Here is a 14336-nt window from a genome sequence, read left to right on the forward strand (position 1 = left end):
ACGTCGCCAAGTAGCCATCATCTCCTTGGCCATGAAACATTGAGCAAACCTGTTGTGTCATTCATCTTGCATAAACTCGAGTAGCTTCTCAGCCATGTGCACCACAACTCTAGATTGTGCTAATGGGGTCATCTGGGTTCTGTTGTCAATCCATAGAACAATACCTTCCCACTTGCTCGACAATGTCTCCGTCAACTGTGATGCTGAAACTAGAACGGAGTCTCCAATGGTAAGTTCCACTATCTGTTGGAAGAGTTTGTCTTTCCTCTCTGACTAAATAAACCTCCCTATTCCTTGTTTCATCTTCAAAACCCTCCTTCCTTGTCCGTACTTCATCCACAACTCCAAGAGACTTGATTCATAGAGCCTCTAATGGAACTCAACTAGTATTGGAAGTACACCCTCAACTAGCATTATATCCCCCACAACAGGAACTCTTCCATTTTCTCATGCATGTACGTCTTATCACCCCACCAGATGGACTTTCTAAAGAGGATAATACTTCCAAACAAGGAGGAACTTCCTCTTCCCTAGCACTCCCTATAGGTGATGCCTCTGTCGCCCTTGTTCCCAAATGTGAAGGTAAAACATCTGGTATTGCCATATGTGAACATTTGACTCTATCAGATGGTGTCATGGAAGTGGTGTTAGTGATTGGACTATCAATGTCACTAGCTAGAACACCAATATAGATGTAATAGAAAAAATGGTCACAATGTCCTTGTCATGTCCCCACTCTAGCTCAGTCTAACAGAGACATGTGAGTCAGCTTATTATGGGGCCTTGTAGGCTGACAGGGTTGGATAGAGACCCAGTATGGTTATTCAATGTTGGGGACTTGGTTTTCTGGTGGGTATTGATCAGTTGGGTGACGTTCCTTGTTTTTAGGAGGCAGTTCCTACATTTATGGGGTTCATTCCTACTTTTTAGGAGGTATGATCATGCCCAGGGCTGGGTTTCCATGAGATGACCCTTTGGGTTCAGTTTCAGAGGGATAGGGCTTGTTTCCTAAATTTTAGGAGCATCCCTAGATTTCAGGGATGAGACTGCTAGTGGATCCTTGATTTCCGACTTCAGTCAGACAGGTGACAGGATGATTTTATGGTTTGTGATGTCAGTTTGGCAATTTATGGCTATTTGGGTTATATTTTTAATATTTCCTAAGTTAGCGTTTAATATTTAAATAAGGCTAAGTTAATAGCCATTTTGGAGTAATAAGGGAATTTTGGCCTCATCTGGATGTGTATCCCATGTTATGATAGCTCGTTGGAAAGGTCTTGAAATTCTCTAAATCTTCCTCTTTGGTTTCAGGGCAATTCGGTGAGCGGATTTATTACTATGGTGGAAAAGGTCATTTTCTAGTGACATGGTCACTTTAAAATAAGATTTAATTCATTTTTATAGCCAACGCCAATTGGGGGTCACTTTAGGGTTCGAATTGCTTTGCAAGGGGTTATAAGGAGATGGGCGCCATTTCTCATGATTATGCATATTTTTCAAACACTTCTTTTCAGATTTGCTCTGCTTGAGCGATTTGCATTCTGGGACGCAAACCCCAGGGTAATTGCTGGTTGGGACGTAACCCTCAGCAGCATTGGGTATTGGTTTGTCAGTAGTTTCAACAGTATTCAGGAGGAAGGTAGACGCCACTTCAGCTTGGGCCTACAGTTTGTTTTGTTGGGCATGTTCTTTGGCGTATGGGAGGTGAATTCTAGCAGCCGTACATTGCCATTTCTTGCAGCCGTACTTTGTCATTTGCAGCACTTGGATACATAGAAAAATCGGTTACTCAGCACCAGAATCTTGCATCTTATCAGCCGTTTTCATCAGCCAGTTGTGGCGTCATTGTTAGAGGAAATGTACTGGATCTTTTGTTTGGCTCTTTAATTCAGAGATCTGCCTGGTACAATTTGTATCAACTCTGACTTTACTGCATATTGTTATTTATTTTCAGACTCTTTTCTTGCCATTTGTTACTTCTCATTTCTATGTGGAATAATCATCAAAAACACAAAAACAAACAAACTCTTCTGCATTTCCGTCTAGAACTACAAGAAAACATTAATAAACAGGACAAAACAAAAATAAAATAAATCTACAGCAGATTTGCAGCAGAGATCCATCAGGGATCTTTCAGTCCTCATTCTTATCCATGTACCCTCTTCACCAATTGTTGCCAAGGTAACCTCCACAACACTCTTAACTTGTTGAAGACATCTCAATGGTGTCCACTTCCTCACTTCCATTGCTAGAAGAATACTATTGGTACAATTCTTGGAGTATCCTTTTTCTAATCGGTTGGTCACCTCTTGACAAAATATATGTATGTCCAATAAAAGATGGTTAACATGGATTGTTCTACTCATCTTATAGGTCGATGAAAATCACCCCATTCATCTAGGAGAACTTAGACCCATAGCACATCCAAAAAAAACCAACTACGTGGTGTACCTATTAGAGTGGGGTTGTTGTTGCACCAAAAGACCGATTTATCAATGCCCGATACAACCACTAAACTTATAGTACACAAGAGGCGGTTAAGCCCTTGTCACGAATCCCAAGGGAAGCGCTAAACAAATTTCCCACAATCTCCCCCTCAACATTACCCGACGATCTAAAGATTTGAACCTGTTACCAAGCTCTAATACCAATTGTTAATTTGTTCGAGAGTAAAGTCTAGCAAGATAACTGAGAGGGGAAAGGGGCGAGGGGTGAATCAGTTATCCAATCAAAAGAACTTTTATTAACATTATATAATCTGAGACATGTAATCAGCAAGTGCAATAGCCAGAAGAAGATAACCATACACAATAACACTACATTTGTTAACTAGGGAAACCCTTGATCAGAGGGAAAACCCCGGTGGGGATGGTACCCACAAGATGATGTGCTAATATATAAGTTACTTGCAGAAGGATTGACCCTATTAGGAGTCAATGAAATACATTCAATAAATATCAATCCCTGTTAGTTGACTTTGAATCCCTATGAGGAAATTCCAACCCTATTAGGAGTTGTAGAAGGAAGGATTCACTATCCAAACAGCTTCAGGGGCAAGACCACCATTTTCACTGTCCAACTGGCCTCTATATTATTCCTCTGAGAACAATACCTAAGGATCAACTGTCCACTAGCACTCTCTGCCAAATATAATCACTTTGCTCTTGCATTGTGCCTCTGCTGCACCAAACACTTCTTAGATCTCAATACTAGATCCACAAACTCACATCACACAAATCCCTTAGATCGCTTACTCACATGTAATTCGCACTTACAATTCGCTTACAATCACTGACTTCTAGCATACTTAATCACAAGGAAAATAACTTTCCTTTATACTAAGTCCTCAAATTAATTTATTGAGTCGGCCTAGAGGCTTTCTCAATTCACAATTACAATGGGACCTCATTAATGTAAAAGAATACACATTACATTACACCTTTTCATAATTACATAAAATTGTCAGCTCACAGTCTTCACAAATCATCACACATGCAACCTCAGACTTCGCACGCTCAACCACGTCATCAATGTGATGTCTTCTACCTTTGTCTAACTACGCTCAACCAGATTTCATCCATGTTAGAAGATATAATCCAATTACCAAAAACCACTTCTTAGGAACTCTATCTATGTAACGTCTTTAGAAAATCTTGAATAACTGTCACCAATCTTTGACTTTCTACATGTGCACTTAACCACGAAATCAACACACTCTTTAGAACATGTCCTCAACTGCGCTTGACCTCATCTTCAATCTTCGAACCTCACAATCTCAATCACTGTCTACTACTCTATTAGTCTTCATAGAATAACTAGCATGCTAACATCAACAAAAAATACTGCCATGAATGCAACATATGATCATACTAACAATCTCCTAAACACTCCAACAATGCTACGATATTCCCCCATAGGAATATTATCAGCATTCATGCTAACAATCTCTCCCTTTGGCATCGATGGCAACATAGATGGAACACATCTAAGTTCCAAGAATACCAAGCATACCACTCTGCTGCAATTGCTCCACTGCTACAGTCATCTTCTTTTCAAATCCCCTTCATCAACCAAAGTGGGGTTGTCATTACACCAAAAGACTGATTTGTCAATGCCCGATACAAGCAATCAACTTATAGTACCCAGGAGGCAGTTGAGCCCTTGTCACAAATCCTAAGGGGAGCATTGAACAAATTTCCAAAAATCTCCCCCTCAACATTACCCAAGGGTCTAAGGATTCGAACCTGTGACCAAGCTTTGATGCCACTTGTTAGAGTGGAGTTGTCATTGCACCAAAGACCAATCTGTCAATGCCTAATACAACCACTTAACTTATAATATACAGGATAATGTTAAGCCCTTGTCATGAATCCTAAGGTGAACGCTCAACAAATTTCCAACAGTACCATGTTAAGGGATTTATGCTACAATGAAAGAAATTCTCAAATCCTATCAAACAATACAAATGCCCATTTGTATGCCTTCAATGTATTTATCCATATCATAAGCCCAATATACTAGACTACAATGTCAAACACGTGGCTAGTGCCTATGAGGCAACTCCATATTACATCTAGAATACACTCTCAAGTTGGTGTAGAGAATTTCTCTTCTTCACACAACGGCTAATACTATTAAGCCAAATACTACTCCATTATTTCTCTGAGAGATCATCTTTGCATACCAATTGTAGCAAGTATGATCTATTGCCATCTTTCATGTTGATTTTTTGGTAAGGTTGCTTCAGGGAATAGTATTCTAAACACTCAAGTGAACGCAAATAGCCAAAAAGAAATAGTGATAGTGTCACAATCAGAACTGGGAATGGTGGTTTTGTGTGCATGGGTATCATAGTACATAACCATTACTTTACAATCCTGTTCAAACTCCGTAATATTAAATACTAGTATTTGCATCGCTTTGTCTACTGCATGCTTAAATACCTTCATACCATTGCTATCCTATGTTTTGTGCCATCAAGTGCAGCATTTTATACCACTCAGGCCTTCCCAAGTAACAGAGTCTATTGTAATTTTCTCTTCATTTTGCAACCAAGGTCTTGATATCTCCAACTTGCAGCTACCACTTGTTGTCATTCTATCTTTTCTTCTCTTGGTTGTAATAGTGTTCTATATTCACTAGAGCACCAAAACTAACACCATCTTTTTTCAAGAATAATAATACACACTTGTCTTTATATAACTACTTCTCCAATCCACCCTACTCTTGTCGTATGGCAAAGGTATGGCCAAGACCCTACAAGTTTCTTATACAACTGCAATAATCTTGATAACCCACTTAGCCACAATATTCTCAACTCGTACCATGGATACACTCCTAGAAAACACTCTTTTGGTGATCAATCTCCAGTTACAGTCATAAGGGCTTCTATATGACAAACACTTCCCTCAATATGGTTGCTAGGCTCAATAGATTTTGAGTACCCTCTATACAATCACAAGAGTTAGCAGAATCCTTCATACAACAAAAAATTACTCCGTTCTATGGAAATTCCATCTACACATTGTACAACAATTAAATTCCCCCAAGTGACAACACAAATGGTCCATATGGTATAGCTCAAGCCCCATACAACAACTGGAACCAAATTTTCCTTTCATACAACATCAATTTGTTCTACCCATAAAATGTCATGTCACCAATTTTCGATGGCAGTCTGATTAATTAATTTGATTAACTTGGTTGTCCAAAATGATGAATATTTTATGAGGACGACTAATTAATCATTTTAATTAAATAAATAAATAAATATTAAAAGATAACTTTATATTTAATTAATTTAATAAAGTGACTTGGATTATAAGATATTTAATAAAGTCACTTAAGAGATAAGATCAAAAATGTTCTAGAAGTCTCTAGAGAAGATGGAGAGAAAAGAATAAATAGGCACCCCGGGGCTCCATTCGAATCAGGCAGTTGTTTATCTTCCTTTTGATTTCAGATTGTGATTCAATCACAGGTGCATTGTGGAACCTAGGGTTTTCGCAATTGTCACAGTTGGCCATTGAGAACGATAACTCTCAATAGGTACGCAATTTTGAGGGTGTGAAATATCATCTGAATTATTGCAGATTGGAGGTGACATTCAGTCATTTCATTGGGGCAGAATTTGTGGCCTAAGGCCAAATTTGGAGGATCATCTTGAGAATTGATTTTTAGGATTTTAGCTATTCGCAAAGGTTTGAAGTTCAGCATCTTATCCGAGCGGGATCTGCAGCATCTAATTTGGATTGTCGAAGTGACAGGCAAGACTCCAAATGTTAAATCGAAGTTTATTATGAGGCAGTAATCTTTACTTCACAACTGGTGTGCTGCCATCTCTGGATTCAGGCCACTACTTCCTAGTGTGGAATCAGTAATCGCACAAGGGTCGGATTAATCACCCGATTCATAACATTCAAAAGATACTAAACACGTGGGTCTGAGGGATCAATTTAGAGGTGACTGCAAACAACGAATTAATCATAATCAACTCTGCAGGCACCCAAGGAAGCTGGATTAATCTAGAAGTGATTGCGAGACAACGAACTAATTCCAAATAAACGAATCTGCGTCTCCCGAGCCAAGCGTCTTCCTCAGCATTTTCGTCATTTTTCGAAGATCAGTAATCATCGCAGGAATTGGAAGTTGCAGGTATATCGAGGGTGAGTCTAGTAACCTCCGGCATCGGCTTTAAAGACTGGTGCGACTTCAGGCTACCGCCCCAGTAGTGGGAATCCGTCAGCGACACAAATCCATCACCTTCGACTGCGGGTAGCTTCTATTTTTGCATGAGTTAGGAAACAAGTTTTCAATCAGATCAGGGGGAATTAAATAGCCAGGCGGATCCTGTGGATTGCAACAATAAAAATTTGTATTAACTCAGTGGCTGGGCAGACGGCGTCAATTCCGGCGGGTGACCTAGGGCATTGTTGCGGCCAGCATTCCATCCGTTGAGTATGAGGTAATTCTGCACGGGTTAAAACAGTGACAGTAGCCTGTGAACGGCAACCCAACCGAACAGTCTCAAGCATAACTGAGGGACTTGACATTTACTTCGAACTCGGCCCATCTACTGAAGGTCAAATCGGCCATGATAATCGGCAGCAGAACAAGGCTTTGGTGCTTCATGTCTTTTCAGGTTTCAAGCACTTCCTTATCTATTTTGCTATTGTAACATCAGAATTTCATATTTTTAATAAATGAAGAAGATATTATCGCCTGCCATTCTATGTGCTTCGCCTTCAAAATCAGAATAGCACAAATTCAATTATTTAGTGCGTAACAGAAATTTCCCAGTGCCATATCAGAACAATATTGATTTAATAAGCAAAGGTTATCTTAGAAGGTCATTTCAGTGGTATTAGAGCTTGTCAACGAAGTGTTTGATGAAATGTCAAACTCTTGAAGTTTAAGATTTGGTGTTTTAAGAGGCAATAACCTGTCGGAGTTATTTCATAAAATGGCCATGAGTTTATTCTCCCATACATGAATCATAGTCTTCTTCACCTGCAAGAAACCTTGCAAATCCCATACAACCCTTTCACTTCATATGGTAACTATGAGGTCCCATATAGCTATATCTCCCCTCAGTAGTAACCAATAATTCACTCCATGCGGACAGCCAAAACCCCTTACGATGGTACTATCAAATGTTCTGATCCTCCAAACCTTCTTAGTGTGAATGGACACCCCATACTTTTATGATTTTTTGTAGTGCACTAGATGGAAGCCTTATTTTTAATATCAAACTTGTTTCATTAAGGACAAAATTTTCCAATTTGGCATCAATAAGTTTTCTTTTTTATTAATATTTTCTAGCTCCAATGTTATAATAAATTGCTTTTTACTATTTACTTTTCCTATTTTGGAGTTTCTAAATTTAAACTTCCTTGCTCCCATCTCTTTCAAATACAAGCTCTCTTTGGTTTATCTCTTTGGTTTTCTGATTTTCTTACTAAACTTTTGGGCATTTTTTCACTTTTCCCTCTTTGTCGCCTTTGTCTTCCATTTTTCCTTTTATTCCTTTTGGGTCTTCTTGGGATCTAACTAGCATGGTGTCAGCCACATGCTCTGGGTGGCTTCTTCTAGCATTTGTCATCGCACAATATTCCCATGTATTCAAAATCATATAACTTTTCTACGAAGGGAGCTGGTCCAATTTGTTTGTACCTTTTGTCAACAAACTGGCCTTCATAATATTGGTACCAAAACACATTTTCTCCATTGCTAAAAAATTTAAAAAGGACCTACCGGAATAAAGATTACCTTCCAAAGTGCATTGGAGCTTGGTAGAGGGGAGGCTCCTTGCCTTAATGCAGTTTCTAATGTCTTCAATATGCCAATATCGTTTTGCAATAAATACGTCCTCTCCTTTTATTACCATCTTGAGTTGAGGCTCCAATGTTTTCTCATATTCTTCTAGGTTGATCTCTTCTTCCCAATCATCCTCTAATGCCTCTCCTTTCGTCAATTGTTCCTTAACTTTCTCTTCTATCTTTATTGTTTTTGCCTCCTAATCAATTCCATATGCTACATATCCAAATTTCACCCCTTAATATGGTGCCTTCCACACCCAATGTTCATCACTTTAGATTCGAAGTGTCAGTGTCCCAAATAGAACCTTGTTGAGGTGTTTGTAAACACAAGGGACTGCATTTCCTGCACGTATTTCCTCACCAACCTCTTTTCCTTTTTGAGAACCCATCCTTCTTTTGACCTGCATGGTTCATGTTCGATTAATGGGTCCTCCACAATGACTGTATCACTTCCGATAGTCTGATCCCCATTGGTGCAATATCTCAACATATTGATTCCCACAATGGGTATCTTCTTTTCCTAATAAGTTTTTATTTAGATTCGTACATTGTTTCTCTTTCGGTTTACTATCAAGAGTGGTGAGTTTAATTGCTCCACTAGGACCCATTTTCCTTAATTTATAGGGTCCTAGTCACAAATATTGAACTTTCTAGGCATAATATAATTACAACCATTGTAATTTAAAACAAACTACCTTGGTCAAAATTTCTTTCTTTGGAGGTGTTTCCCATGCTGAAATTTTCATCTCTATTGGGCCACCTTCATCACCCATTGTGTTGTCATTCATCACTCATCTAGCTTTGTGAGATTAAAAAACTTTTTATTCAAGATCTCGGTGTCCCATGATGCTTCTCCACTGCAATCCTTAATCTTAACATGTTGTACTCTACCTTACAACAACTTCTTGTTTGTTTATCATCTAGACAGGAGTTTGGCCCATCATGGCCTTATGGCCATCTACATAATACTATATGGTAATATTACAACCAGGACCCTCCCTTCTCAGTCTTTCTTTTACAGTCCACATGTCTTGCATATAATTGACACTAATACCCTATTCATAGATTCTACCTATCCATTGGCTCGAGGGTGAAATGGACTTAATACACTATGAAATTTCCTAAATTTTGCCATCATTGTCCAAATGACCTAGTTCACAAAGTGTATCCCCTATCACTTGTAATCTAAATAGCAATGTTAAACCAAGTTACAATCTATTGCAATAGAATCCTTATCATATTGACTACAGCTTTATCTACTTGTGCCCTCGTCTTCACCCACTTAGTAAGATAGTCAATGACTACCATGATGTACCAACACCGAAACCTGTTACATTCAGTGGTCTAATGTAGTGGAAATCCCCCACCTTTCAAATTGTCCTTGTAACTACAAAGGAAATAATGGCTTTCCAACCTTATGGAATGTGTTGCATCTGACTACCCACTATTGAGCATTTGTATGTAAATTCAGCCACCATAGAACCCCAAAATTCTCTTTCTATATCATAGACCTTTGTAGGACCCGATCGAACCCCATCTTACACAATATCGCATTAATGAGTTAGAAGGTCTTTCTTTTCAAAGCCAATTTTCTTTTCTAACCTATTGGAATGTCTCGTGGTTATGTGGAGGTAAATGGTACTCACCAGTACCAAGGTGGTAATGCTACAATCTAAAATAGGCAAGTGTCTGGAAAATCCTCATTCATCCCCTACATAGGTTCTCTTTATTTGATCCTTGAGAGTTCATGTGCAATATGTGCATCCATCTACACACTCTTCTATTATGATTGACTTAGTTACTAAGTACACCAATGCTTGATGGTCCACATAAAAGGTGAATGGTATGGCCAACACATATTGCCAGAACTTTTGTGCAGAATATACCATGTCAAGTGTCTCCCTCTCCGATGTATTATAGTTTCGTTGCACTCTAGAGAGTAGGCAACTAGTTAAAAGAATGGGTGGTCCAGCCATTTAGAGATAGCTTGTGCTAGTGTTGTGCATATAGAAAACTAAGAGGCATTCACTTGTACATGAGATTTCCAAGTGTCTCCCTCTCCAATGTATTATAGTTTTGTTGCACTCTAGAGAGTAGGCAACTAGTTAAAAGAATGAGGTGGTCCAACCATTTAGAGATAGCTTGTGCTAGTGTTATGCAAATAGAAAACTTAGAGGCATTCATTTGTACATGAAATTTCTTGTACCAATCAGGGTATGTCAGCATGGGCGGACTCACCAAATCTGGATTTAAATTCCTTGAATGCTTCTTCATGCTTTGTTGCCCACATGAATGATTTTCCCTTCCTCGACAATCAATCTAGTGGATATGAGATCTATGCAAAGCTTTTAATCAATCAATAGATATAGCCTACATGTCCAATGACCGATTTGACTTTTATCACATCCTCTGAACTCTTCATTTGCTTGATGACCCCTATCTTGTCTATAATATCCCCTCTCCCAAGATAATTATATATATAATTATACTAAATTATGATTTAAAACATTAAGAGATAGAATAGTTGATTGATTAATTAAATAGTAAAATGTAATTATAATAATGATCATATAAATTATTATTCAATATAAATATTATAAGAATGAAAACTTACAATATATAAATGAATCAATATTATAGGAAACATTAATAAATTTTATAACTAATATGATAACATATGGGAATAATATATATATATAATTTGGTTAACAAAAGAATGGATCTTGTAGAGACACAACTATTAGAGAGACTTAGAAATAATATATAATCAAATAAATATAAGATAATGAAAGGAGGAGGATGAAAAAAGAAAAGGATTGGAAGAACGTAATACACAATCGAATGCAATTTACAATCAGATCGAAAGTTCAGATGAATATATCAAGCAGAGGTTCATATCAAGTGACATCCATATAATACATTGATTAATACATACAGAGAGATATATATTCTAAATAAATCAAGAGCAAGTCTGGTGCAGATCAAGATATCGATACAGATATACACAGTTATAAGTCTAAGTCAACAAGAATGCGGAAGACCTAACACTGCATAGAGGTATCAATGACATACATATACCACCATTAAAATCTACGGAGACAAATAGAATTACTTACAAAATGCTAATGAATTATACACAGATGCAGCCATATTGAATATGACAAAACATATCATAGGTGATGTCAATAACTTATGGATAAGGATTCATATCAAGCAGGGAATCGAATCACTTACAGGAAGTAGTTACGTTGATAGGAGAACCATACATAAGGATTTTGGATAGGAAATTTGGTGTTAATAATATAAAAGCTTTGTGGCAGAATCTATCATAGCACTCTGAATACAACAAGAAATCTCATTGCCTTGATCATAGAATCTTTTTTTAAAGAGAATTCAGATTGAACCATATCAATATGAAGATATCTAAGGCAGATACCACAAACAAATACATCTGCAAATAAGAATATAGCACACATAAAGAAGCAGCTTTGATTAGCATCGACCAAATATCAGAAGAGAGAACAAACAAAGACTCCATATACACATCTCATATCAGAGACATGTACCGTAGGAAAGCATTAGAAAATCTACCAATCGGGATTCCCTATCATCAAGCATCAGATAAACACCAAATATAATAATCACAGCAGAACACATCACAGTCAACATTCAGGGAGAAATAAATAAGCGTCAACAGTATCCAGGAATGAAGGAGTAATAAGGAGAACTGAATGTGAACCGAGGAAGGTAAGCAAAGTGAGTATAGAAAAGATAAAGAAAGACATAACAATAAGAGAAGAAGAGATACACAGAAAACAAGTGGCAATGAAATAACGAAGGCAATAAGGACAACAAAGCAATAACAGATAAAATAAGTTGATCCAGCAGTGCCAAAGAGATTAGAGGCATGTGGCAGTGACATGTGAGTGGCACTTCAGTTAGAAAAGATAAGAACCAAACCGTGATAAGGGAATAAGGGAACTTGAGTGAATGGGGATAAAAGTAAGGAGGATTGGTGATAGGAAATCCAATACTCTTATAACTAAGTCCATTTTAAATTCTAAAATTAAGAGATAGTTTAGGAATAAAAAGTGAGACTAAAGGCAAAGTAAGATTGTTGAGGAACAGGTGTAATCCCAAGGGCAACATAGAGGTATATTATATCTATTTATTTTTATAATAGGATGAGGACTTTATAATTCTTAGAGAAGAAGAAGTCAATCTTAGTAGAGGGCATCCAAGTATGGATGTCAAGTTTCTCTAACAAAGAGTTCAAAGACTAAAGGGCATTCACTTTTGAATGTCGAGTTATTAGAGGAAATTCAAAAATGATTGTCGAGATTGGAGTCCCAAAGAGAGATTTATAGAGAATCTCTTAGAGACAATATATATATTGTAGTGGTCAAACATATGCATATGTCAGAGATGACAGCCTTGGTAGAGGTGGGACCTTTACCAAGTGAATAATCAGAGATCCCAAAAGAGGCCTTGGGAAGATACTCTTTTATGACAATTACTTAATCGGAAAGCAATTCTCACCAGAGGGTTAAGTGATTTGAAAGGAGTTTCTTCTGAAGGATTAGGAAGGGCTAGGTGGGGTAGTTTTTATATTATTAGTTTCATGTTTCTGATATAAATTTCATATTTTTTTTTTTTATTATACTATCGATTTGATGCAGATTCCTACTTCCAATCCAAATCCAGACAAGGGGACATTACATTGTCTGGGTCTATTTAATCCTTCCTTGCATACTATATGACCAAACAATTTACCTTGCGGTTCCATAAAAGAATGAGGTGGTCTAGCCATTTAGAGATAGCTTGTGCTAGTGTTGTGTCAATGGAAAACTTAGAGGCATTCACATCTACATGAAATTTCTTGTACCAATCAGGGTATTTCAGCATGGGTGTGCTCAACAAATCTGGTTTAAATTCCTTAAATGGTTCTTCGTGCTTTGTTGTCCACATGAATGATTCACCCTTCATTGTTAATCAATCTAGTGGATATGAGATCTATGCAAATCTTTAAATCAATCTATGGTAATAGCCTACATGTCCAAGGACTGATTTGACTTTTGTCACATCCTCTAAACTCTCCATATGGATGATGACCTCTATCATGTCTAGTTCTATATTTAATCCCTCCTTGCATACTATAGACCAAACAATTTACCTTGTGGTGCCTTAAAAGAATGGGGTGGTCCAACAATTTAGAGATAGCTTGTGCTAGTGTTGTGCCAATCGAAAACTTAGGGGCATTTGCATGTACATGAAATTTCTTGTACCAATAAGGGTATGTCAACATGGGCACATTCACCAAATTTGGATTTAAATTCCTTGAATGCTTCTTCGTGCTTTGTTTCCCACATGAATGATTTGCCCTTCCTTGTCAATCAATCTAGTGGATATGAGATCTATGCAAACCTTTTAATAAATCTATAGTAATAGCCTACATTTCCAATGACCGATTTGACTTTTGCCACATCCTCTGAACTCTCCATTTGGATGATGACCCCTATCTTGTATGAGTCTATATTTAATCCCTCTTTGCATACTATATGACCAAACAATTTACCTTACGGTGCCTTACAAGAATGGGGTGGTCCAACCATTTAAAGATAGCTTGTGCTAGTGTTGTACCAACAAAAAACTTAGAGGCATTGATTCTTGACCCTCCATCCACAAAGTGTTGGTCAGTTTGTAACTCATAATTTCTATTTCTACTATGGTTGGAGTCCTTCCTATTCCCACCATCAATAGCATTCGACCTATAGTTGCTAGTTCCTTTTCGGGAATATTCTTATTAGTATCCTCTTTTGTGGGTTTATCCTCTCCATAGCTAGTGGTATTCCCTTATGTCCCTAGTTGAGGCACTATATCCAGTATGTCGTCCACCCTTACTAGTACAGTGGCTTGCTGCATTTGTTTTATTATATTGATTTTGGATGTTGAATGTATCGGGGTACTTCTTGTCTTCTTATTGCACTATCAATTTTCTTCTAATGTCATTTGTGTCTC

General features: G+C 37.6%; 1 protein-coding gene across 3 annotated transcripts in view; it reads right to left on the reverse strand.

Moving 5' to 3' along the window:
* The window catches only part of LOC149571360 (AAR2 protein family), a 308404-nt gene that overhangs the window by 156735 nt on the left and 137333 nt on the right, over nt 1-14336 (reverse strand). The gene's annotated exons all lie outside the window — the stretch shown is intronic.

The sequence above is a fragment of the Cupressus sempervirens genome, chromosome 2, assembly GCF_028749045.1.
Source record: "Cupressus sempervirens isolate cs-2001-9-10 chromosome 2, ASM2874904v1, whole genome shotgun sequence".
Lineage (NCBI taxonomy): Eukaryota > Viridiplantae > Streptophyta > Pinopsida > Cupressales > Cupressaceae > Cupressus > Cupressus sempervirens.